Raw genomic sequence first — 24,740 nt, 5'->3', positions numbered from 1 at the left:
CTTTGCTTGCTATTGTAATTCAATGGTTAAGTAAACAAATGATAATCAAACCTACTTGAATTTGTTTATTTTTGTCCATTTTGTAAGGGTTTAAAGTTAGCTTCCCCATCTTGCTCCGCCTTCCCGAATATTTTCCGTCTTCCGATACTGTTTACACATATTTTTCTAAAAATTTCGAGTGTTCAACACTATATTATACTGTCGCACGCCTTTTCTGCGCTGATAAATCCTACAAACTAGTCTTGATTTTCCTTGAGTCTGGCTTAAATTATCAAGTGCAGTGTCGCAATTGACCCTCTAGTGCTGTTACTCTGCTAAAACGAAACTGACCGTGGTTTAACACATTCTCAGTTTCCTGTGTTTATCTGTATTATTGTACAATAGCCAAATAAGTTCATGGTACGCGACTGGTACGTTGAAACGTTTATTATTTTCTGCTGATCGTCGACGTCGATGACACCAACGAACAGTTGATTCCACTCAATAATTTTCCGAAATCTTCGTTTACACCGTAGGATACTCTCTTTAAAAGAAATCTAAAGAAAAAATACACATATAACAAAATCACGAGGTTATTTTTTAACTTGGAGTACAATTTTAAACTAGTCGCTTTTACTGTCGAAAATTAATGAAAATCGTATGGCTAATGATATTAAATTGTAAACAACGAGCATATAGTAATTCTAATGCTAAGAGAAATCCCTTAAAAATAAATAAATTTCACTAACTGGAACATCCATATCTTAAAGAATGACCACAAGAGCCGGGTTAAAAATGTCTTTCCTACATACAGCGGTGGACAAAAATATTGAAACAACAGAAACGTAACACATTACTATTCCTGTTAATTTGTAAGAATATAATTGGCATTCAAAAGAGCTTGCAGTCGTCTCGGAATCTTATATAATTATTCCTGCAAAGTAGTGGGAAGTCTAAGAAACGATGGCTGAGGTGGACAGTAATCACGCACATGTCTTCCCAAAGTACACCACAAAGTCTGAATAATAGTGGGATCTGTTGACTCCGGTGGCCAAGAGACATGAGACAATTCATCCTCGTGCCAACAAAACCAGCTGCGTGAACAGGGGTTCTGCCGTCTTGGAACACAGCATCAATACTAGGAAGGAACACTGTACCGTGGTCCGGACCTGATCAGCCAGAATGGTCACTGAATCATTGGCAGTAATGCGACCTCTCAGACTAACCATAAGGCTCATGGCCTACCGAACCATCCCTTAACGCAATCCGGGTTTAACTATTGGAACGTAGAAGTTAATGTGCTGCAATACTCACCCGACCAAATGGATTCCTTCCATTGGCCCATAGTCCAGTCTTTATGGCTTCGGTACCAAGTTCTCCTGTTACTGGCATTTGCATCGCTGAGTGGTTTGGGAATTCCAGCTTGCCCTGCAGTTCCTTACTTCTGAGCTACCGTCGTGTTGTTTTGGTGCTGACATGGTTCGCGAGTGCAACATTCAGTGCTCGCAGACCTACTTTTCGTCATAGGCCTCTTCAGTGTCCGCCTGTCATGATCACTCAGTATATATTTTTGTCCGCGTTGTGATTTAGCGGATGATTTTTGTTTTGTTTTTTGTTTCCCTGTATGTGGTGTAAAACAGTATAGATGGCGCCTTCTGAAACACTGGACACTTCGGCGAACTTGGTTACGGAAGCAGCCCACCGCACGAGCTCCGACTGTTTCCCCACATTCGAATTCAGTTATCTCCGACGTAATGCACTCACCAGTACACGGAACACCGCCCTGTCGGCGACTCATACTTGCAGGTTATTGAAGACATTGCAGAGGTGCCGTTTGTGGTCAAACACAACAGCGCAAGTGACAGGTTCGGATAGCATCTGCTTTTACGTTCAAACATTGTGACATTACAGCCTTTATCACTGCGATTTTTAACATGTAAAAGTTTTTTTTCTGTATTCGCGTCAGTATGTGCGAACTTTTAACATATACCAATGAATGTTGTAACCAGATATCTTCGCCGCGCTCCTGAAAAGCGCAGAATATCACGATAGCTATAAACTGTTATACGCTGCTATCGATCAGTAAAAAAACGACGCACCTATGTTTCAAAATAACAATTGCCAATTTTTACTTCTGCAGGGAGCCGCGCCGCTCTCTAGCTGTTCTTCTGTGAATGTGTTGCGAGTCGGACGCAATTGTGCTACATACTGATATAATCATTTTATTGTAACTTTAAGAGTTTAAGTGATTAAAAATATATGTAGCCACAAACAAGCGAGAATGTGTATCATGAAAATTCGCTCGACCGCCACAATGGGTGGCCATGTTAATGTAAGTTTCCGTTTCATAATATAATACTTGAAGCCTTGAAGTTTATTTAATTTCAAAGAAAATCTCTCAACCTTATTTTCATTAATTATACTTGTGATAATCTTTTCTGTTTAAAAGATTTATGCAGCTTATGATCCAGCGTCTGTTCTGTCGGAACTGGAGGCTGTCGTGACGACATCGTTATAGTATTTATTCCAAGTTCTTTCAGTTCCGTTTATATGTTCGTACAAATCCAATTGGTTGGTCCCTTAGGTTTCTTTCATGTAACTTCGGTCTGTTTTCTCCGCGCGATCTTCCTCCGAAAAAATTTGTTCATTTTTTAGTAATTTTCCATATCGCGAATGAGAAAAGACAGCCGCCTCCTGCTCCGAACGAAACACCACGACTTTTCTAACGTCGGAGAGTACCGCACGAATTTTCCGCTAAAAGGTAATAGAATTTCTTAAAGCTGGATCAATTACACATGTTGCTGCTGTTCTCCGACAAATCTGGTGTGATTAATAGTAATTTATTCTGTCACGACAAAAAGAACCAATTTTACTTTTACCAAAGCAACAAAGCTTTTAATTAAATTACTAAAAAAAAAATCATACCAGATCTGGGGCATAATGAATACCGAAGGATCATCGGGACTCACAACATGCACTTGTCGCACGGTTCCACATTTTTGCCCAACTCCTGTCGCTGTTCACAGATATCAAACGGAAGCAGCACGTTGATGCCAAATCCAAGTACTTAACTACTTCACACTGCATAGTGAGGTTCATCACCATCTAAATAGCAATAATATCTGAGGCACCACGTCGGTACCACCAGTGAAATGAACACCAAAACAACAATATTAAAACTTCAAAGTAGGCAGCAGAAACGTAGCATCGGCGTAATTGTGCAAATATCAGCCCACAATAAGATTTTGTATTTATTGTTAGCCATAATGGCTATGTTTGTGAACCGTCATTGTGCGGGATAGTTATTTATTTCAAGTTTCTGCTACCAGTCACTTTTTATTTTATGCTTAAGCAAACATAATGCAACGCGTTTAGAACAAGTTCGGTTCATCTTCAAGCGTTTATACGTACATAGATACATAGAGAAATGTTACTTAAAAATAAACGGTCTTAAACTAGATTAATCTAGAACACTTTATTTTTTACTGTAGCTGCTGGTGTGACATTTGGGGGAAAGGAGGGGGCAGTGTATAAACGCTTGAAGATAAACAGAACATGTTCTAAACGCGTTGCATTATGTTAGATTAAACATAAAATAAAAAGTGACTGGTAGCAGAAACTTGGAATAAATAAAGATTTTGTAATGATTTTAATTGCAAAGAGCCACTGATGATGCCTCGCGGGACCAGTGAATTTTGTTTCGGTAATTAAAACAGTAAATTTCGGTTGACGGCTGATTACGTACGAATATTTACAGGAAGGAAACGTCTTTTGCTTAATCACGTACATGGAGATAAAATGGAATTTAAGCATCTTAAAAAAATGATATGAAATTCATTGTGACAAATACGGCTCATTATCCTACTGAGAACATGCTAGACAATGCAAATTAATACGGAAACTAGACACAGTGGGATAGTATAATCGGACTTATTCTTTCGTAATAGAATAATCGTAATGCACTTTTCATTTATAGTCACATTGCCTCTAAAACACAAATTAGCACTTCCATGCTGCAGACAGGTAGCAAAGACCCGCTGCCTAAGTCGAAAATTGTTTTTCCACGTGCAGCAAAGATAGTTATGTAACACAAAAGTTTTTTCCTTCCTGTTTTTCTTTTGTGTTTCACTCTTGTGCTTTTTGAATATTCTTTCAAACGTCCCTCCAAAATCGTAGTATCTTTAAATACTTAATATCTATGACCCACTTGCACAAGTAACTCGGCAAAAAGTAAAGACCACGCCCTCATTATCTCGTAGCAGATTGCAGTTTTCGAATGATTGATACGATACCTGCATAAATCCTCACATAATCATGAATTACCGATACTTCGGAATAGATGTAGAATCATACAATTTCACAAAGTGCTTCATCGCGTCGTAAACGGAGTAATGTTGTGATGTGGGAGTACGAACAGTCAGAGAACTTAACATACCCGTACGGGCCGTGAGAAAAATCCTTGGATGTCGTGATGTTACTGTGAGGTATCAGGAGTTCATCAGCAAACGCAAACTACGACACCGAAATGCCACGCCATTTCACGACTAACTGGCGGTACTTCGCAGAACGTCTGAAACGGCTTTCTGCTTTGGAAAAGAAAACTAGAGATCACCTACCACACATTTCATCCTCGTCGTCGTACAAGTAAGAGTCCCGCGCCTGGATTACAGAAAGCAATTTCTGTGAACAGGGTATAAATTATTGTAACACACCGCGCACGTTCCTGCAGGAAACAAACCGAGATTGTCGCAAGCGTCTCCTCCACTAGTTGAGCGCTACGTCATTTAGAGTTAAGTACTTGAATCCCAATGGCCATAGTAAAAGTGCGCAGTAATTGTATAACTTCATTCGTCCTTCTTCATGTCACTCCAAACGGAAGTGGAAAAGATCTTCTCACATCTCAAAATCAGTTTCACATAACGTATCGAGACATCACTACAGTTCACTGCTGTTCAGTAATAAAAGTCATCCAGCCAAATGAATCAACTTTCTCCCTTCAGTGTCAGTAAAATGCCTGACTTCTTTCAGAGCTACTGCTTTACTCCTATTATTACAGTAACTGTCTCACTGGATGACACGTGTTTTGAATAGGGTACATAGAGTATAGTCAGAAACAGTCCAAAAAGCTTGCGAGGGTGGTGCAAGGTGAGCTGTGGTGAGAAATAAATGTTATGGAAAAAAATTCGATACTTTGTGCCGTTTCCGAGTTATTTAGCACTGAAGATAACCAACCAGGCCTCTGCACTAGCAAATTCAAGCGGCCCTCCAGAGACACTGTCGCCAAACGCGTCCTTCGTTTAAATTACAAAAACCGAATAAAAGAGCGATAAAGATAAAAACTGGACATCTGACGGCAGTAGGGATCGAGTCCGAGCCAAAGACCGTGCCGTCTCGTGCGCTGTCATCTACGCTATGGGGACGACTGATACAACTTGTATTCGAAGGGCCGCCTGATGCTGCACTCACAAAAGCTTGACTGGATAACTCGAGGTCCACGAAGAAGACAGGGCGTGGGGCGTACGTCACAGCAGGTGATACTGCAGGTCTTAAGAGCACCAGCAGCCATATCTGGCGGGGAGAGAGTAACTGTTTCAGACGAAATTAACAATTATTAACTGCACGATTAAGTTCATATAAATTCCCAAAAGCTTCAAATGGCTCTGAGCACTGTGGGACTTAACATCTGAGGTCATCGGTCGCCTAGACCTTAGAACTACATAAACCTAACTAACCTAAGGACATCACACACATCCATGGCCGAGGCAGAATTCGAACCTGTCACGGTAGCGGTCGCACGGTTCCAGACTGAAGCGCCTAGAAGCGCTCGGCCTCAGCGGCCGGCTATAAATTGTTGATAACATACGACAACATTAAGACCTTCAAAATGATAGAGCACAGAAATCAATCGTCCTTCCATCTCAGGTTTTATCAAGTAAATCAAGATTTCTAGTAGTCTTAAGCCAACTGTGACAGAATGCCGAAAGTACTAGGCCGTGCATTGATACTATGACATAGTGCACTGATAATGGCTAGGCACTAGCCGAAATATTTATTTGCTTAATAAAACTTGAAAGGAAAGGACGACTGATTGCTACTCTCCATCATATATCAGAGTCGTTGAATGCATCCACATTTCTAATGGAGGATAACTTGATGAAAATTAGTGGATACTTTTTCAATGAAATGTTGATTCCCGGCGAAGCCTGCACGGCGCCGAGCGTTCGTAAAGTGTGGGGGACAAGTCCACTAATATGATGTCACAAGTTCGTTCCAGAGCGCGCATATTTCGCTGGCCCCGGTTAACTTCAGTGCTAATTAACGCGGAAACGGCGCAACGTACCTTTTTTTTTTCATTCTCAGAACTCTTACAAGTTTTTCAGATTGTTTCTGACCACCCTGAATATCGTATTGTCACAAAAAGCGGGTTAATTGAGTGATTTCGTCTGCTGAAACGACTTGTGGATTCCATTTTGAGTGCCACACATAGCGTAAACACCGAACGGAACTTCATGACACTATAGGAGCTACAGCTAGAATATTCCACGACGTACCACAACAAATTTCGGATTTTTCAACAGAAATTGGCCGAGAAAACTAATGTGTTGGTTATTTTATTGAACGCCCCCCGTACGAAGTGAGACGAACAGAAATGACACTTCTGTTGAAATACAGTAAGTATACAGATGTCGCCACCGTTTATGATGGTCTCTTGCACATTGCTAAATGAGGGACTTCGTTCTTAATAGTGTGTATGATCAGCACGGACAGCAACACAATGCTCAACGACGGTGACTCATTCTGGGAACAAGGTTGCTAAGGAGTTAATATGAGGCAGTTGATGCGCGGGAAAAGACGTGTGTGACAATATGCCAGCAGTAATGGCCGACTTTGTTGGTGTCCTTAGTTAGAACATAGACTTCTGGATGACTTCACACAGGGAAGAATCATCGGGAAACTGGAAGAAGGACGAAATGTGATGAGTGTAGTCCAGGAGTTTGGTACTGCTCACAGCGTTGTTTCAAGTGCATGGGTTGAGTTCTGAACCACAGAGACTGCTGCCCGAAGGGGAGGAGGTGGTCAACCACAGTCAACTACAACATCAGATAACCACCACATTGTGCAACGGGAAGGAAGGGACCCAAACCAAACAGCGATTCTAACTGCAACCACGCTGAACAGGACTAAAAGGCAGGCAGTCTCTAGCTCAAGAGCGACACGACGACTACGTGCTGGTCGCCTCTTTCCCCGATCACTGGTACATTGCGTTCAGCTGACACCCGCACATCGGCGGCGCCGTTTGCGATGGTGCCAAGTCCATCGCGGACGGGGATTGCAAGATATACTCTGCCGAGATCAGTTACAGTTTAGGCAGTGATTTTGGACGTACCATCATATTATGAGAGGCGGGAACACACAATGATTCCAAGTATACTGTCCAACTTGATCGTGCCGGCCGGTGAGACCAAGCGGTTCTAGGTGCTTCATTCTGGAACCGTGCGACGGCTACGGCCACAGGTTCGAATCTTGCCTCGGGCATGGATGTGTGTACTGTTGTAATGTTTAAGTACTTCTAAGTTCTAGGGGGACTGATGACCTCGGATGTTAAGTCTCATAGTGCTCAGAGCCATTTTTGAACTTGATCGTTTTGGTAGTCCTAGTCTTACAGTCTATGATGTTGAAAACGTTATACTCACCGCACAATGTTTTTTGGACACTATACTCCTTCCCCATGTGTGTCCTGTACAGGGGTGCCAAAGAATTTGGTATAGCATGCGTACTGAAATACAGAGATATGGAAGCAAGTAACAAGACAACAAGTGTATGGCGCAGGTGTTAGATCGGTTACTGCTGCTACAATGGCACACTATCAAGATTTAAGTCAGTCTGAACGTGGTGTTATAGTCGGCACATGAGCCATGGCACACAGGGTCTCCGAGTTTTCGATGAAGTGGGGATTTTCCCATACGACCCTCTCATTAGTGTACAATGAATATCAGGAATACGGTAAAACATCAAGTCTCCGATTTCACTGCGGCCGAAAAAAAAAAAGAATCCTGCAAGAACGGGCAAACGATGACTGAAGGGAATCGCTCAACTTGACGGAAATGCAACTCTTCCCCAAATTGCTGGAGATTTCGATACTGGACCGTCAACAAGTGTCAGCGTGCGAACCATACAAAGAAATATCACCGATATTGGCTTTCGGAGCCGAAGGCCCACTCGTGTATCTTGATAACTGCACGACACAATTTTTTACGCCTCGCCCAGGCCCGTCAACGCCGACATTGGGCTGTTGATGACTGGAAATATGTTGCCTTATCGGATGAGTCTCGTTTCAAATTGCATCTAACGGATGGACGTGTGCGGGTTGTACGGGTACAGATACGACCTCATGAACCAACGAACCCTGCGTGCCCGCAGGGGACTGTTCAAGCTGGTGGAGACCCTCTAATGGTGTGGGGCGTCTGCAGTTAGAGTGAGATGAGACCTCTCATACGTTTAGATACGATTCTGAAAGGTGACACGTACGTAAGTATCCTGTCTGATCACCTCCATCCATTCATGTCGACTGTGTATTCTGACGGACTTGGGCTATTCCAGAAGGGCAATGTGACACCCCACACGTCCTTAATAGCTATAGAATGGCTCCAGGGAAAACCTGCTGAGTTTAAACAGCTCCGTTGGCCACCAAACTTCCCAGATATGAACTTTATTGACCATATCTAGGATGCCTTGCAACGTGCTGATCAGAAGAGATCTCCACTCCCTCGTAGTCATACGGACTTTAGGCAACCCTGCAGGATTCATAGTGTCACTTCCCTCCAGTACTACTTCAGACATTAGTCGATTATATAGCACGTCGTGTTGCAGCACTTCTGCGTGCTCGCGGGGGCCTGTACGACATTAGGCAGGTGTACCAGTTTTCTTGGTTCTTCAGTGTAGACGATCGCATCGAACAGCGCAGGTGGGGGTGCTCTTGGAACGAGAGGATGTTCGGCGAATGCACTGGTGTGCCCGTTCCCGCCGACTTACTCCAATCGAATACGTGTGGGATACTTTGGGGAGAAGTCCACATGCGCCGACGAACATCCGATATTGTCAACCACGGTGGACGTTAAATGGAACGCCATAGCAGGAGAACTCCTTGCCAGTGTTGTGGCCAGCATGGGAACACGTTACAGATCATCCATTGCCGTCCACTGTCATCAAACGTCTTATTAAGAAGCTTGTCCTGCCTTTGGTAATGTCCGGGAGCCCATCATAAAATCTTTGAATACAAGTGTCATTTTTGTTCGTGTCGATGAGCATTTCCATCTGTTGCCCTCCGTACAATACTATAAATACACCTCTGACCAATAAAATTGCTACACCAAGAAGACATGCAGATGATAAACGGGTATTCATTGGACAAATATGTTATAATAGAACTGACATATGATTAGGTTTTCACGCAATTTGGGTGCATTGATCCTGAGAAATCAGTACCCAGGACAACCACCTCCGGCCGTAATAACGGCCTTGATGCGCCTGGGAAATGAGTCAAACAGAGCTTGGATGGCGTGTACAGGTACAGCTGCCGATGCAGCTTCAACACGATACCACAGTTCATCAAGATTAGTGACTGGCGTATTGTGCCGAGCAAGTTGCTAGGCCACCATTGACCAGACGTTTCGAATTAGTGAGAGATCTGAAGAATGTGCTGCCAGGGCAGCATTCGAACATTTGCTCTATCCAGAAAGGCCAGTATAGGACCATGCGGTCATGCATTATCCTGCTGAAATGTAGGGTTTCACAGGGATCGAATGAAGGCTAGAGTCACGGCTTGTGACACATCTGAAATGTGACGTCCATTGTTCACAGTGCCGTCAATGCGAACAAGAGGCGGCCGAGACGTGTAATCAACGGCACCCCATACAATCACGCCGGGTGATACGCCTGTATGGCGATGACGAATACACGCTTCCAATGTGCGTCCGCCGCGATGTCGCCAAACACGGATGCGACCATCATGATGCGGTAAACAGAAGCTGGATTCATCCAAAAAAATGACGTTTTGCCATTCGTGCATCCAGGTTCGTCGTTCAGTACACCATCGCAGGCGCTCCTGTCTTTGATGCAGTGTCAAGGATAACGGCAGCCATGGTCTCAAAGCTGATAGTCCATGCTGCTGCAAACGTCATCGAACTGCTCGTGCAGATGGTTGTTGTCTTGCAAACGTCCCCATTTGTTGACTCAGGGAACGAGACGTGGCTGCACAGTCCGTTACAGCCATGCGGATAAGATGCCTATCATCTCGACTGCTATTGATACGAGGCCGTTGGGATCCAGCACGGCATTCCGTATTACCCTCCTGAACCGCAATCGCGATAGACTACTATCTGACCTTTATCAAAGTCGGAATCGTGATGGTAAGCATTTCTTCTCCTTACACGAGGCATCACAACAATGTTCCACCAGGCAACGCTCATCAACTGTTGTCTGTGTATGAGCAATAGGTTGGAAACTTACCTCATGTCAGCACGTTGTAGGTGTCGCCACCGGCGCCAACGATGTCTGAATGCTCTGAAAAGCTAATCATTTGCATATCACAGCATCTTCTTCCTGTCGGTTAAATTTCGCGTATTTAGCACGTCATCTTCGTGGTGTAGCAATTGTAATGGCCAGTAGTGTATTCTTTCGTTTCTCCTGCCTTCTTATTCCTTCGTATGCTCCAAGTTTCATCGTGCTGTATTACATGGCATTGATAGATCACGTGAAACTTTTTTTCGTATTTTAAGTCTTCGACGCCAGTGCCCTTTAAACTGCCAGGAATCACGATAAAATTGTTCATAGCAGACAGGAATATTGCTTACGGGCAGTGGGTGTTAGAAGTGTGGGGAAATGTGAGGAACCAGAGAGCGGCAGTCTCAGGTAGGAAAACACACGCGTAGTCAATCATTCTGCAGCGCGACGCGAGATGAAGCCTGTCGCCACCGCGTCAGCTTGTCAGCGCGGAGACAGCCGCCGAGGAGAAAGCGTCTCCGGTGTCCTTTATGTCGCCCGGCGGGACCCGGAGGACGGCGGGCGGTGAACTTCAGAAGCGGCAGCCGAGACCGCGCTGCCCGCCGTGGCCTGTAGATGCTATCTGGCAGCAGTCGGCGGCTGCGGGCTTGTCCCGCGGCCCGCGTTCGTGACAAGTCCCCACTGTCGCGCTGACACGGCCCAGGGCAGGTGGAGGCGTTGTTAAGCGTGAGGCGCAAGGGATATATCATTCGTGGAAACAGGCGAGCGTGGGCTGCGTCCGCGGTGAGGTGCACTGCCGACGAGGAGAACGTACCCTTCGGATACCACTGACGTACTACCATCTTACGAGGTACACTCAGGAAGTAAGTGTAGTGGAATGTTTTTTTTTCTTTTTTTTTTTTTTTTTTTTGATGGTTGGCAACGCTGAGTAGTAGAGGGGGATTCCCTGTCCAGACCGAGCCTCGTGCGAACACGGTAGTACATAACAAACGTAGTAGTGTCCAGTTGCGTGAAATACACTACTGGCCATTAAAATTGCTACAGCATGAAGATGACGTGCCACAGACGCAAAATTTAACCGACAGGACGAAGATGCTGTGATATACAAATGATTAGCTTTTCAGAGCATTTACAGAAGGTTGGCTCCGGTCGCGACACCTACTACGTCCTGACATGAGGAAAGTTTCCAACCGGTTTCTCATACACAAACAGCAGTTGATCAGCGTCCCCTGCTGAAATGTTGTTATGATGCCTCGTGTAAGGAGGAGAAATGCGTACCATCAAGTTCGGATTGTAGCCTATCGCGATTGTGGTTTATCGTGTCATGAGACTGCTGCTCGCATTGGTCGAGATCAAATTACTGTTAACAGAATATCGAATCTTTTGGTTCAGGAGGGTAATACGGAACGCCGTGGTGGATCCCAACGGCCTCGTATCACTAGCACTCGAGATGACAGGCATCTTATCTGAATGGCAGTAACGAATCGCGCAGCCACGTCTCGATCCCCGAGTTAACAGATGGGGACGCTTGCAAAACAACAACCATCTGCACGAACAGTTCGACGACGTTTGCAACAGCATGGATTATCAGCTCGGAGACCGTGGCTGCGGTTGCCCTTGACGCTGCATCACAGACAGGAGTGCCTGCGATGGTGTACTCGAAGACGAACCTGGGTGCACGAATGGCAAAACGTCATTTTTTCGGATGAGTCCATATTCTGTTTACCGAATCATGATGGTCGCATCCGTGTTTGGCATCTTGGTGAGCGCACATTGGAAGCGTGTATTCGTCATCGCCATACTGGCGTATCTCCTGGCGTGATGGTGTGGGGTGTCATTGGTTACACGTCTCGGTCACCTCTTGTTCGCATTGACGGCACTTTGAACAGTGGACGTTACATTTCAGATGTGTTACGACCCGTGGCTCTACCCTTCATTCGATCCCTTCGAAACTTTACATTTCAGCAGGGTAATGCACGACCGCGTGTTACAGGTCCTGTACGGGCCTTTGTGTATACAGAAAATGTTCGACTGCTGTCCTGGGCAGCACATTCTCCAGGTCTCTGACCAGTTGATAACGTCTGGTTAATGGTGGCCGAGCAACAGGCTCGTCACAATGCGCCAGTCACTACACTTCATGAACTGGGGTATCGTGCTGAATCTGCATGGGCAGCTGTGCCTGTACACGCCATCCAAGCCCTGTTTGAGTCAATGTCCAGGCGTATCAAGGCCGTTATTACGGCCAGAGGTGGTTGTTCTGGGTACTGAATTCTCAGGATCTGTCGACCCAAATTGCGTGAAAATGTAATCACATGTCAGTTCTAGTATATTTGTCCAATGAATACCCGTTTATCATCTGAATTTCTTGTTGGTGTAGCAATTTTAATGGCCAGTAGTGTACGTCGAAATACCAACCACGTGCTGCGATTCGTTTCCTACTTGTGAAAGGAACACCACCACATGATTCTTTTTTTCCGAATCAAAATGGCCTACGGAGAAGGTGTAACGAACGAATTTCTGTAAGTCGTGTGGGTAGTTTACTGGATACAGAACGAATGTTCGTGGCAGGGGAGTGAAAGATCTTCCGTGTTCGCCTACGGGGTGGTACAAAAAATCGAGGAAACTTCTCTTGAAGACCACCGATTGACAGTGGATAAAATTTACGGCATGTTTCCACAACTCTCCAGAGCACTCTTCTACGAGACACTCACAGAAAGTCTGAGATTTCGGAAACTTTGCGCAAGATGGGTGCAAAACAGCTCACAGAGCAGCACAAAAAAATCCGTTCAGTTGCGCCCGTGGGTTTCTTGAGCGACTGGATTTTGCAAGGTGAGGATTTGCTGAGCTCTCTTGTGACTGGACATGAAATAGGAATGGCTGATTACTAAGCTCAAGACAAAATGACAGTACTCACGGTGGCCTCACAACCATTTTCAATTTTACAAAAAATTCACATCCCGTCAGAATTTCTACCTCAGGGAAAGACGGTCAACGTGTAACAATGATGTGAGACCCTAAAAACATTCGAAAGCAAAATTCAGGAGGTAATGCTGACGAGAAGGGTATGGTTGTCGCACGACAACGCCTGTTATCACACAGACGTAGCGGCAAAGTACTCTTTGTTGGGAAATTTTGAACCAGCCCTCGTTTTCCTCTGACACTGCGCCTTCAGATTATCATCTTTTCACTTCCCTGAAGCCACAAACGAGCAGTATTAAATTTTCAACCAACAAAAAGTTGCAGAAGTAGCGGAGGAAGTGGTGGGAAAGTTCTTCGAGGAGGGCATAAAGAAGTTTGGGCCACGGCTCACCACATACATTGAAAGGGATGGCGACTGTGTGGAAAAGTAGTCAACAATTGTCAACAATTTCCTGTAAGCTCCTGAGCCTGCAGACTCAGCGCAACCGCATAGTGTTAAATACTTGCACCCCCTGCCAAGTATTGGCGAAGCAGTACATGCATCTACATGTACACTGATGAGCCCAGTCATTTAATGCACCTACTTAATTGCATGTTGGTCCACCTTTGGAAACCAGCGTAGCAACGACTCTGCGGAGCGTTAATTCAACAAGTCCTTGGCATTTTTCCAGAAGTATGTGACACCATATTTCCAAGCACAAGTCAGGCAATTTTTCGTAAATCAGGACCAGAGGACTTTTCGGCGCGGAGCTCACGACTCACAACGTCCCAAATGTGTTCCATTGTGCTCAGATCAGGCGTATCTGGCGACCGAGACGTCAAAGTGAGTTCACTAGTCCGCAGCTCGTGGTCGTGCGGTAGCGTTCTCGGGTTGGATTCCCGGCGGTGTCAGGGATTTTCTCTGCCTCGAGATGAGTGGGTGTTGTGTGATATCCTTAGGTTAGTTATGTTTGAGTAGTTCTAAGTTCTAGGGGACTGATGACCATGGATGTTAAATCCCATAGTGATCAGGGCCATTTGAACCATTTTTTGAGTTCACTATCGCGCTCCTCAAAGCACTATAGCAGTATTTTGCCTTCGAGAGATGGGTAGTTACCCTGCTACAAGATGCAATTGTTTTCGCGGAAAATGCCAAATGTAAAAGACGCGGGTGGTCCGCAATAACATTCACAAAATCCACAGCTGCCATTGTGCTTCCTTTTACTACCACAGGTTTCATGGAAGTCCAGATTATTGTCACACACAACACAACCCTGCTCCCACCGTTCCGCATCCGTGGCATGGCGCAGGTTTCGAGCAGTGTTTCACCTGGATGATGGGAGATCTGGAGATGACCATCAACCTGATGTAACAACAAACGTGATTAATAAGACCAGAAGACTCGTTGCCATCGATACACTGTCCAGTCTCACTGCTGGTTCAAAAAAATGGTTCAAATGGCTCTGAGCACTATGGGACTTAACATCAGTCCCCTAGAACTTAGAACTACGTAAACCTAACTAACCTAAGGACATCACACACATCCATGCCCGAGTCTCACTGATCCAGTGCCCATTTTCTTCATTCTTGTTAACGTCGTTGGGTCAACATGGAAACACAGCGGGGTTGTCTGCTGCAGAGCTCCGTGTGCAGCTATGTCCACTGACGGTGCGCATCAAAACACTTTTGCCCAAATTAGCACTGTAATCAGTTGTCAATTTGCCACAGATCCCCACATACTAGGCTTCAAAGAGCGGGCAAACATCCGATCTGCACGTTCTATGACGAACTGGTGAAGTCCAGCACCTTGTCCCCTATTCAAGCATTCCCCATTATTCAATTGCTTATCATAGATGCTCCCAACGGTACCACGCGGAAGGCCAGCCAACTTCTCAGTTCCGAAGTCCTCGTTCCCAGAGGCTGCACAGTAACAATGTGCCCTTTTTCGAAGTCACTTATCACCATCATCATAGTCATCATCTCCTTCCGAAACTAGGTGTAGTGATCATCTTTTTGGCTCTATCATCCATCCATCCATCGATCTGTTACGTGTCTTTCCAGTCGGTCGACACTCAGTTATCCTTTCGGACAATCTGTCTTCTATCATTCTATGAATATGATCCTTCAAGGCCGGACGGTGTGGCCGAGCGGTTCTAGGCGCTACAGTCTTGAACCACGCTGCTGCTACGGTCGCAGGTTCGAATCGTGCTTCGGCCATGGATTTGTGTGATGTCCTTAGGTTAGTTAGGCTTACGTAGTTCTAAGTTCTAGGCGACAGATGACATCAGAAGTTAATCCCATACTGTTCAGAGCCATTTGAACCATTTAATCCTTCAGTTTATTTCTATACTCTTCTATTTTGAACTGAAAAGATTTTTAAATCTGAACTTTTTGTTTTATTCCTCATTTTATCCATTTTATTACAGCTTCTTAGATATCTCATAAACTTCATCTCATTGTTTCTGTCAGTGATTCGAACCATATCGAGAGTAGGTACAGCCATAACTTTATAGTGTTTCATTTGGGTTTCTTTTCTTGTTTTCCTTCCCAAAGCGCTTCCAGTTGTTCAGAAGATAGCTTGATGTTTACTAACTTCCTTCTCAGTGTCTTTTTCATAGTTAAAAGTAATACCTCATCCTATATGAAGTGGAATATTTGCTCTAAAATTTTACCATTTATTATCGATTTCGATCTCACTGAATTCTTTCCTTTGAAAACAACTGTCTTTATATTTACAGTTAACTTGAAATATATTGCGTTTTGGCTCAGTCTGTACCCTGCTCTTTGTAAACTATCTTTTCTTTCCTGTATAATTATCTCCTCATCAGCATATAGCAGAGTATTTAACATAAATTGTGTTATAGACTGCACCGTTGTCGAACACCTTGATTTATTAAAATGTCATGCGACATTTTCGAATCGGAATTTACAACTATTTTTGTATTTCTATACAGACTCTTTATGGTATCAATAAGGTGTTTAAGAAAACTTTTCCTGCCAGTATTTACCACAAAAGGAGTCTTTTTACCTTATCAAAGGCTTTCTCAAAATCAGTAAATGCCAAATGCTTTTCTCAGCCAAATTTCCGGCCTTTTTTCAATAATCTGTGTTATTACAAATATATTATCATTAAACAAACGTCCGTTTCTTAAGCATGATTGTCCTTCTGAGATTACTGGATCAGCGGTAGTTTGTAGCCTTCGATTTGTTTAGGATAGTTGAATTCTCGATTGTGCAGTCTTATTGCCGCTGTGATAATTCCTCGTTTGCGTCTATTTTGGGTTATCAGTGTATGCAGGGTGTGTCGCGGTGCGAGAAAATACAGTATTAGATGCAAATACTTTCCAGTACACGTCGATCGACGGTTGAGCCCTCTGCGAAATAATTGTGGATGTTTAATAAAAGCGGCCGCCTTGCTACGCTTAGCTATGAAATGTTACGATGGTTGGCAAATTTTTTTCGAAGTGAAAGCATTGTCATCAAGTCACCCTCAAACTGAGCTCAAATTTCATTTCTGGCTTACCTTAACAGGAAATACAATACTGCTTTAGTTTGTTAGGCGATCCAGTTTACTGATCGCTCGCACCTGTTAAGGCTGTTACACACAGGGGTTTAAGTCACTTGACCTTGGTAGAAACGGAAGATGCCCTGTCTGACCTTGTAATCTTGGATCGCTGGAACATTATGTGGTACCACATATTCATGCCACTGCACAGGTGTCAAATTTGGCAACAGAACTGATGGACTCCGGCAGACGCCAATAGCACTCGTGTGGGATCCGTCGGACCCAATGGAGCACACGCACTGAATCATGCCTCCAGCGGCTCTGGACTAAGAGCGCCCTCTGCCTCCAGAACACAGGATGGCCGGTGACAGCGATCCAGTCCACTTGCACTTGGAGCCTCTTTTCTACCACACGCTATGCAGTCCCAGTTCCGATTCCATGGTTTATGCTTTACTTTGGAGAGCTCCTTCAAGTTGCTAGCCGGCCGCGGTGGTCTCGCGGTTCTAGGCGCGCAGTCCGGAACCGTGCGACTGCTACGGTCGCAGGTTCGAATCCTGCCTCGGGCATGGATGTTTGTGATGTCCTTAGGTTAGTTAGGTTTAAGTAGTTCTAAGTTCTAGGGGACTGATGACCACAGCAGTTGAGTCCCATAGTGCTCAGAGCCATTTGAACCATTCATGTTGCTACTGTAATTGGAGGACCTGTTTCATGCCGCATTACTTGTGATGAGTCTTTTTACACTTGGAGAAATACAAATTAAGTAAATCTGTTAACATATTAACTTGTTCACTAACTATTTCTGATCCTGTTCAGCTTTCCTAAAACTATAGCTATCACTCCACTCTGTGGCCCTCATCCCCTTACCACAGTGTAAGAAGTTGTACACAACACGTCACACGCTGCCTTCCACAATCAGCAGATATGTCGATGTCCCAACTATGCACCTACCACATTCCCCAAGTATGGGCAAGGTGAGCTTCTAACACAATTAAATGAGGCTTACTCGAAAAGTTAGTATTTCATGCTTAGTTGTACTAACTAGGACGGCAGTAGTGGCAGTGACACACACACTTGCTCTTGCCTCTCAGAAGACTGTTTCGACAACACGGTTTTACTGTAATTTGTTTTGGTCCTGTTCCTTAGACGGAAGTGTAGTCTCGGTCTGTAAAACCACTAGCCTCAAAATCATCGTGGAGCCTAGCGGGAAATCGGCCCATCTCTGACATTTTTGTCTCTTCTAAACTGTTTCTGTTGATGATATCATTTTTATTTGAGAAACACCACAAAGTTTCCAACCTGTCAAGCTGGATGGAATAGCCAGCTCTATAAAGGTAAAAATAAATAGTGATAAAACAAAAGCAGTGTGTCCAAAATGGCATTTCCACTCTGCAGCGGGATGTAACAATACCTTGGGCTATTGTTTTACCTCTGCACCGTTAAGAACGACGAATTCTTTCTGCTAGGATGCCCATAATCCAGTCACAAATCGATGCTCGGTAAGCTCATATCTTGTTTACTTAGTGACTGTGTGGAACTGCATTCTGGAAATTACGCGGACACTGTGACTATTTCGATGCACCGCGGATTGTAAGCAAGGTGGCGACCATTGTTGCGGCTTGTCGTGACACTTCGCAGACTACGGTACGCTCAACAACAGTTAACACCAGAGTGTCACTACATTCTCTACTTGGGCGAGTCTCGTCTCTGCTTTCGCCGCTATCATAGCCGTATCCGTGAGTGGAGGTTGGGGTTTTTTGGGGAAGGTGGCCAGACAGCGAGGTCATCGGTCTCATCGGATTCCGGAAGGACGGGGAAGGAAGTCGGCAGTGCTGTTTCAAAGGAACCATCCCGGTATTTGCCTGGAGCGATTTAGGGAAATCACTGAAAACCTAAATCAGGATGGCCGGACACGGGATTGAACTGTTGTCCTCCCGAATACGAGTCCAGTGTGCTAACCACTGCGCCACCTCGCTCGGTCTGCGAAGTTGGCTGGCCTTTCGCGTGGTACTGATGGAAAGATCTGCGGTAAGTAGTTGAAGAATGGTGAATGCCTGAGTAAGGGGCAAGGTGCTGGACGTCACCAGTTCCTCATAGAACGTGACGTTGTCAGATTGCTTTCGTCATCGTCACAGTCCCCCAGCACGTGGTCGTCGACTGCCGAGCCACCAGCACACCACCACTCTCCAGCCACTACATGTGATGACACCTAGCAGAATATCTGTCATCCAAACTCATTTTGACTACACGCACAGCCGAGCTACAGCCTTTGTTGCTGTCGGAGGTGGCAGATCTGACTACTAAGTCTCACACCCAGCATGGCTACATGGACTTTCTGACCGTGGCGTTTCCGGCCCTTTCCGAGGTCTCACAGCTACTGTGCCACTTCCGGCCACCCACTTTCGCATCGTGGTATTTCCGACCCGAGCCTCTCTGGCTGCAGTGACTTCCTCTGATGCGGCGACGGAGAGGATGTCCCATCAGTGCTGCTTGTATCACTCACACCAACTGGGTGTGCAATTAGGCTGCCATTAGCGAAAGATTACTAGTGGCACCATTCGCCTAGCTCCCAGAGGTTGTATGAACTATGTAACTCATGGTCTAGTTTTATTTGTAATTGCTCATTTTTCTTCAGGAAATAGTAAGCTGAGGGAATCACATAATAAGGAAAAGTACTTTACTCTTCTATATATAAAAAAAGCTGAGAGGGTAGTAAAAGTAGAAAACATACAAGGGAAATTATTCGATAAACCAGAGGACTCTATTACACACTGTCTGACGACCTAAGTGCAGACAAGAGTAAATTTTTCAGTTATCTTCTAACGTTACGAGTTGCTTCTCTTCATTTGTCCATGTTCGATCTCACAAATCTACAAATAATGAAGCTCCTGATCAATCTGAATTATTCATTCTTACCTGCTTTGTACATTCGTATTCATAAATCGACTGAAAGTACCGAAATTAACATCAAACCAAGTCTAGAGGTGACAGGTGTTACTATACTGAGATATTGAAATTGGTATATATCTCACCTGAAACATACATAACTCAGTTTCTCTGTTTTGTCACAGTTCATTCCTGTAGTGGCATCCTAGGTTGCAGGTATCCTTTCAACGTCAAAAATTAGGTCTTCTGCATTTAATTTACACTTTGCTACACTTCATTCATTTCCTTCACTTCTCGGTCTATCTTATTTAATGTTTCTATGTTTATCTACTCATTAAAATGCACTGCCACAAACACATTGAAGACGGTATTGTAGTAACAAGGTACTGAAGAATTGTGGGGCTGAGAGCAGATGCTGGAGCGACGTATCGTAAGTAAGTGCGCAGCTGCGTAGGGCGAGATGTGGCGCCTCTGGTGGCCCACGGCTAATAGGCTCCATACACTTGTGATGGTGTCGGGCAACTCCTAGTGGACAGAGCTGCCGTCGGGCCGGGGAACTAGTGGATCGGTAACAAACAGCTGCCTCACATACCCACCTAACCACACCCTTAGTAACAGCGACATTCACTCGGAGCAACTTCGTCTTTTGTTTTTTAGTCTGAAAATAAAACTGAATAAAACTACATTTAAATATGGCTACATACTTTGTGTATAGTAAGTCCTGTGCCTGGTTAAAATATCAATGCGTGTTCTTATTACAAAAGCGCTGGAAAAGCCATGGCTAACACCAACCAGTTTTTCAGCGAAGTATTTCCGACAAGAGCCTCTCGCACTGTTGCAGCTTCCTTCGATGGTCGGAAAAGCCAAGCCAAAATATTTGCGGTCAAAAACTCCATACTGACGTCACGGGTGGCAACGTCCACGGTCGGAAAGTCCACAACACCCTCTTTACGCCCTGGAACACCAACAACGCGTGAGAGTAATATATCATTATTTGCTACCCTGCCTGACGATTTTAACTCTTTGGCATCATACCTAAATACATTACTGGTTGGTGTGAAATCATATTTAATGCATTTAATGCCCAGTTAGTAGGCTACTATGTTTATTTAGTATGAAAGACCTCGAAACAATTTTCTACATGTTTACATCTCCTCATTTCATGCGACCGGGTTAATGGCCAGCATGGAGCCCTCTATGACAGATTCGCAAAGATGGCACAGAACAAAGCATGAACCCACACATAGAGCCTTGTGGTCCCCTTTCTATACTTCCTCCCCCTACGCTGCTCTGCGAGCTATACTTTTGGATCAAATTTCCTGGTCAGTAATTGTCAGAAAGGAAACGGTAAGTGCATGCCAAGTCAGGGCACATAAATGGAATACAGCTCCAAAAAATGAAGCATTGTGGACACCCTTTCGTACTTCCTCCTCTTGTGCAACTCTGTGAGCTGTACTTTCTGAACCCAGTGTTTGGAGCGGTCATCCTATATTGTTGCGGCAAAGGGTTCCCACAGTCCAGAGTTTCTGGAGATGTGGCTCAGCATCCGCCAGATGCCTCACGACCACTGTTGGCCGTGTGCTACAAACCTGCCAACTTTGTCACGTGTTGATGGTGTTGATATGAGGCAATGGTCCAAGATTAATAGGTCGGGCAGAGCCTGTTGTTTGATCTGCATGATCACCTTATAAGCTCCCTTCTCCTTGGAGATTATATGGGTTATTTACTGATTATTATGTTACAATCCTCTTGTTGTAGTTCACCGTATATATCGGGACTTCGTTCATTGTTAAATGCAACGATGAGGTACTAACTGATGGAGACGCATTAAGAACTAGTAAAATTTAATTTATTTCCTTTATCACACTGCACGGACATAAACACACTATTATTCCAACTGTGTGCCACTACTATTAAACATCGAGATAAATCTTTCACTACGCAACCGCCTTTGGCTCACGCAGCCTACACCTTCCACAGCCTCTCAACAACAGCCTCTGCTTTCGACTCTCTGCGCCTCTGGGCATTGTCGCCCTTCAAAAAACAACCACTTGCAGATACTTCACAGCAGTACCCTCACAACCTGACATAAATCCCTAGGTGTAACAGCTTTAACAGAAGCCTGTGAACAGTAAAATGTGTCATCTAAAATCGCTAAAGCAGTACTGTATTTTTTATTTAGACAGGTCTTAAATGAAATTTGAGCTCTAGCTAACGTTTCCCAGGAAGAAAATAGAAAGTGGGAAATAGGGTATGTACATAACAGCTCGCTCTGACAGGTTCCCAGTTTCCGTACAGAGTCGGCGCAGAACAAAATGGGTCCAAAGATGAAGCCTTGCGTGTACCCACCTTTACGCCGCTTTGCAAACTGCCTTTCAAACACAATTTCTGAACAGCAGGAATCGAAAGCAAATTGGGACCATCATGTATATGAACTGGTTACGAAAACATCCAAGTTATGACAAAAATGGTTCAAATGGATCTAAGTATTATGGGAATTAACATCTGAGGTTATCACTCCCCTAGACTTAGAACTACTTAAACCTAGCTAACCTAAGGACATCACACATATCTGTGGCTGAGGCAGGATTCGAACCTGCGACCGTAGCAGCAGCGCGACTCCGGACTGAAGTGCCCAGACCGCTCTGCCACAGCGGCCGGCAATTTATGACACAGAGTGGATGCTGAACAATATGAGACCAAACATGGAGCCTTGTGGACCCCTTTCTTCATTTCTCCTTTACTGTTGCTATGAAAGCTGCCCTTTCGATCACACTGTGTGAACAGCAGTTCTCGGAAAGAAAATGAGAAGCAGGCGCGTAATAGCGGGCCGTGACAGGTTGCCCGAGTGGCCGTACTGTCGTGTCGCCGTACGTGGCACGCGCCGCTGGGCCTGGGTATTCTGGTCGCGCGCCTGCGGCCGACAGTTGAAGCCATGTGTTCGTCTATTCTCAGGCGGAACGGTTTACACGGAGCGGCGCCTCCTCGCCGGCGGCACAGTAAACGTCCCGTCCCGTCCCGTCCCGTCTCGTCTGCTCTCGTCTCGTGTCCCTGTCGCCGTCCACCGCGCGGTCGCCAGGAATAGACGACACGCAGCACGCGCTCTCGCACGCACGCACGCACACACACACTCGCACGCACACACACAGAACGAGTACACGGGCGCACGGTTCGGAGCACGTCTCCTGCCTGACGTCACACACCGGCTGACACCAGCAGGCTGGCTAACGTTAACTCGACACGCTGTCATCGCGTTTTTATGTTCAGTCATATAATCCTCGGGCTTCCACTCCTTCACCTACCTGTATGCTTCTTGAGCCGCTGCACAGCGCATACTGAAGGCTATATCCTACCAGTAATATGTTTATTACCACGGCACCGCAACTGCGTTAATCAAAGTGACGGGCAGCATCAAACACGGCGTGGACAGGCGTCAAGCGACCACTTTAACATCGATTGATTACTACAAGGCTACAGATACTGCCAGTTTCGATACACTACCTACGAGAATGGAAGGCTTAATTTCTCAAACAGTGTGGTTTGACAGATACCTCAGAAACAAATTAATGTGAGCAAGTCGTCTGTGGACGGGACAAGACATCAGTGTAAAATGTGCACTGTGGAGTACACTACGGTTCAGTCCTTCGTCCTCTACTTTTCTCTCTTTGTATCAACTGTACTTCATATGCGCTTCTCTCTCGTAACTATCACTTACACACTGACGTCATTCAGATGTATCCAAGCCATGCCCTTATGGACATTGATCCTGCCGTAACAGCTATGAACGTCGACCTTTGTTCAGTGTGACGATGGACACAAAATCTCGATCTTAAACCAGATTCTAAGAAGCTACAGGTCAGCCACATATCACAAGCTGATCAACGAACATATTCGTGGAAAAATTCCTGAAGTACTTCTTAATGGTATCCAGTCACCACAGTAAAAGCAGATAGTGACATAGTCATCGACGTGTATCTAAAACGGGACGAGCAAACTCTTGCAGTATGCACAAAATTTTACACTTATGATTACAATTTTCACTTTCAGTTGGAACTATTTTTCTGAATTTTAGCATTTTATCCAAGCAACATTGCGATTACTTGCTTACCGTCTTAACCGTCTTAAAATACGAAGATATCTCTCTTGCCTACATGGAAGCCAAAAATGTAGAAAAATATTTTCACTTCCCAGTGTAAGTCGTAAATATAAGTGTAAATCTCGCGCATGCTGTAAGAATTTGTTCATCCCATTTCAGATTTCACTTAATATTATACCACTATCTGTTACACGGTGTCCCATTTCGTCCAGAAGCAAAATAAGAAAAAAGCATGTCAAGGAAATGTTGCTTAGCTGTCAGAGGGACATTATCCATTACGATCGTCTTTCTTGTAACTTTGTTCGTTACGAAGATATGAAAAGTAGTACCTCTTTTTTAAATAGCACCTATGTTTTGTTCGGTAATCCACTTTCTGTCCTACAGATATGTCAGGAAACGTATCACAGTGTACCATTCAAGTAAATATGACCTCATTAAAAAGTAACGTAAATGTTATTGGCTGGTTGGTTGATTTGGGGGAAGGGACCAAACAGCGAAGTCATCGGTCCAAGCCGACTAGGGTAGGATGGGAAAAGAAGTCGGCCGTGCCCTTTCAAAGAAACCATCGTTGGATTTGCCTGAAGTGGTTTAGGGAAATCACGGAAAACCTAAATCAGAATGATTGCACACGGGTTTGAACCGTCGTTCTGCCGAAGACGAGCCCAGTGTGCTAACCACTGCGCCACCTCGCTCGGTACAAAACTGACGTCGAGTTTCCTGCACTACCACACAGTGCAAGTAGGTGGGTTAACGTAACTCGTCCGTTTTCTAGAGCCGATAATAAACAAACGAAAAAAGTAGTAAAGCGCACACTGTGATTCAGTCAACGGTCTTCAGCTGAAGTTAGTATTTCTACCTTCTTTATTTTGGTGTACT

Source organism: Schistocerca gregaria, chromosome 7 (genome assembly GCF_023897955.1).
Source record: "Schistocerca gregaria isolate iqSchGreg1 chromosome 7, iqSchGreg1.2, whole genome shotgun sequence".
Taxonomy (NCBI): domain Eukaryota; kingdom Metazoa; phylum Arthropoda; class Insecta; order Orthoptera; family Acrididae; genus Schistocerca; species Schistocerca gregaria.
This window is presented reverse-complemented; position numbering follows the sequence as displayed.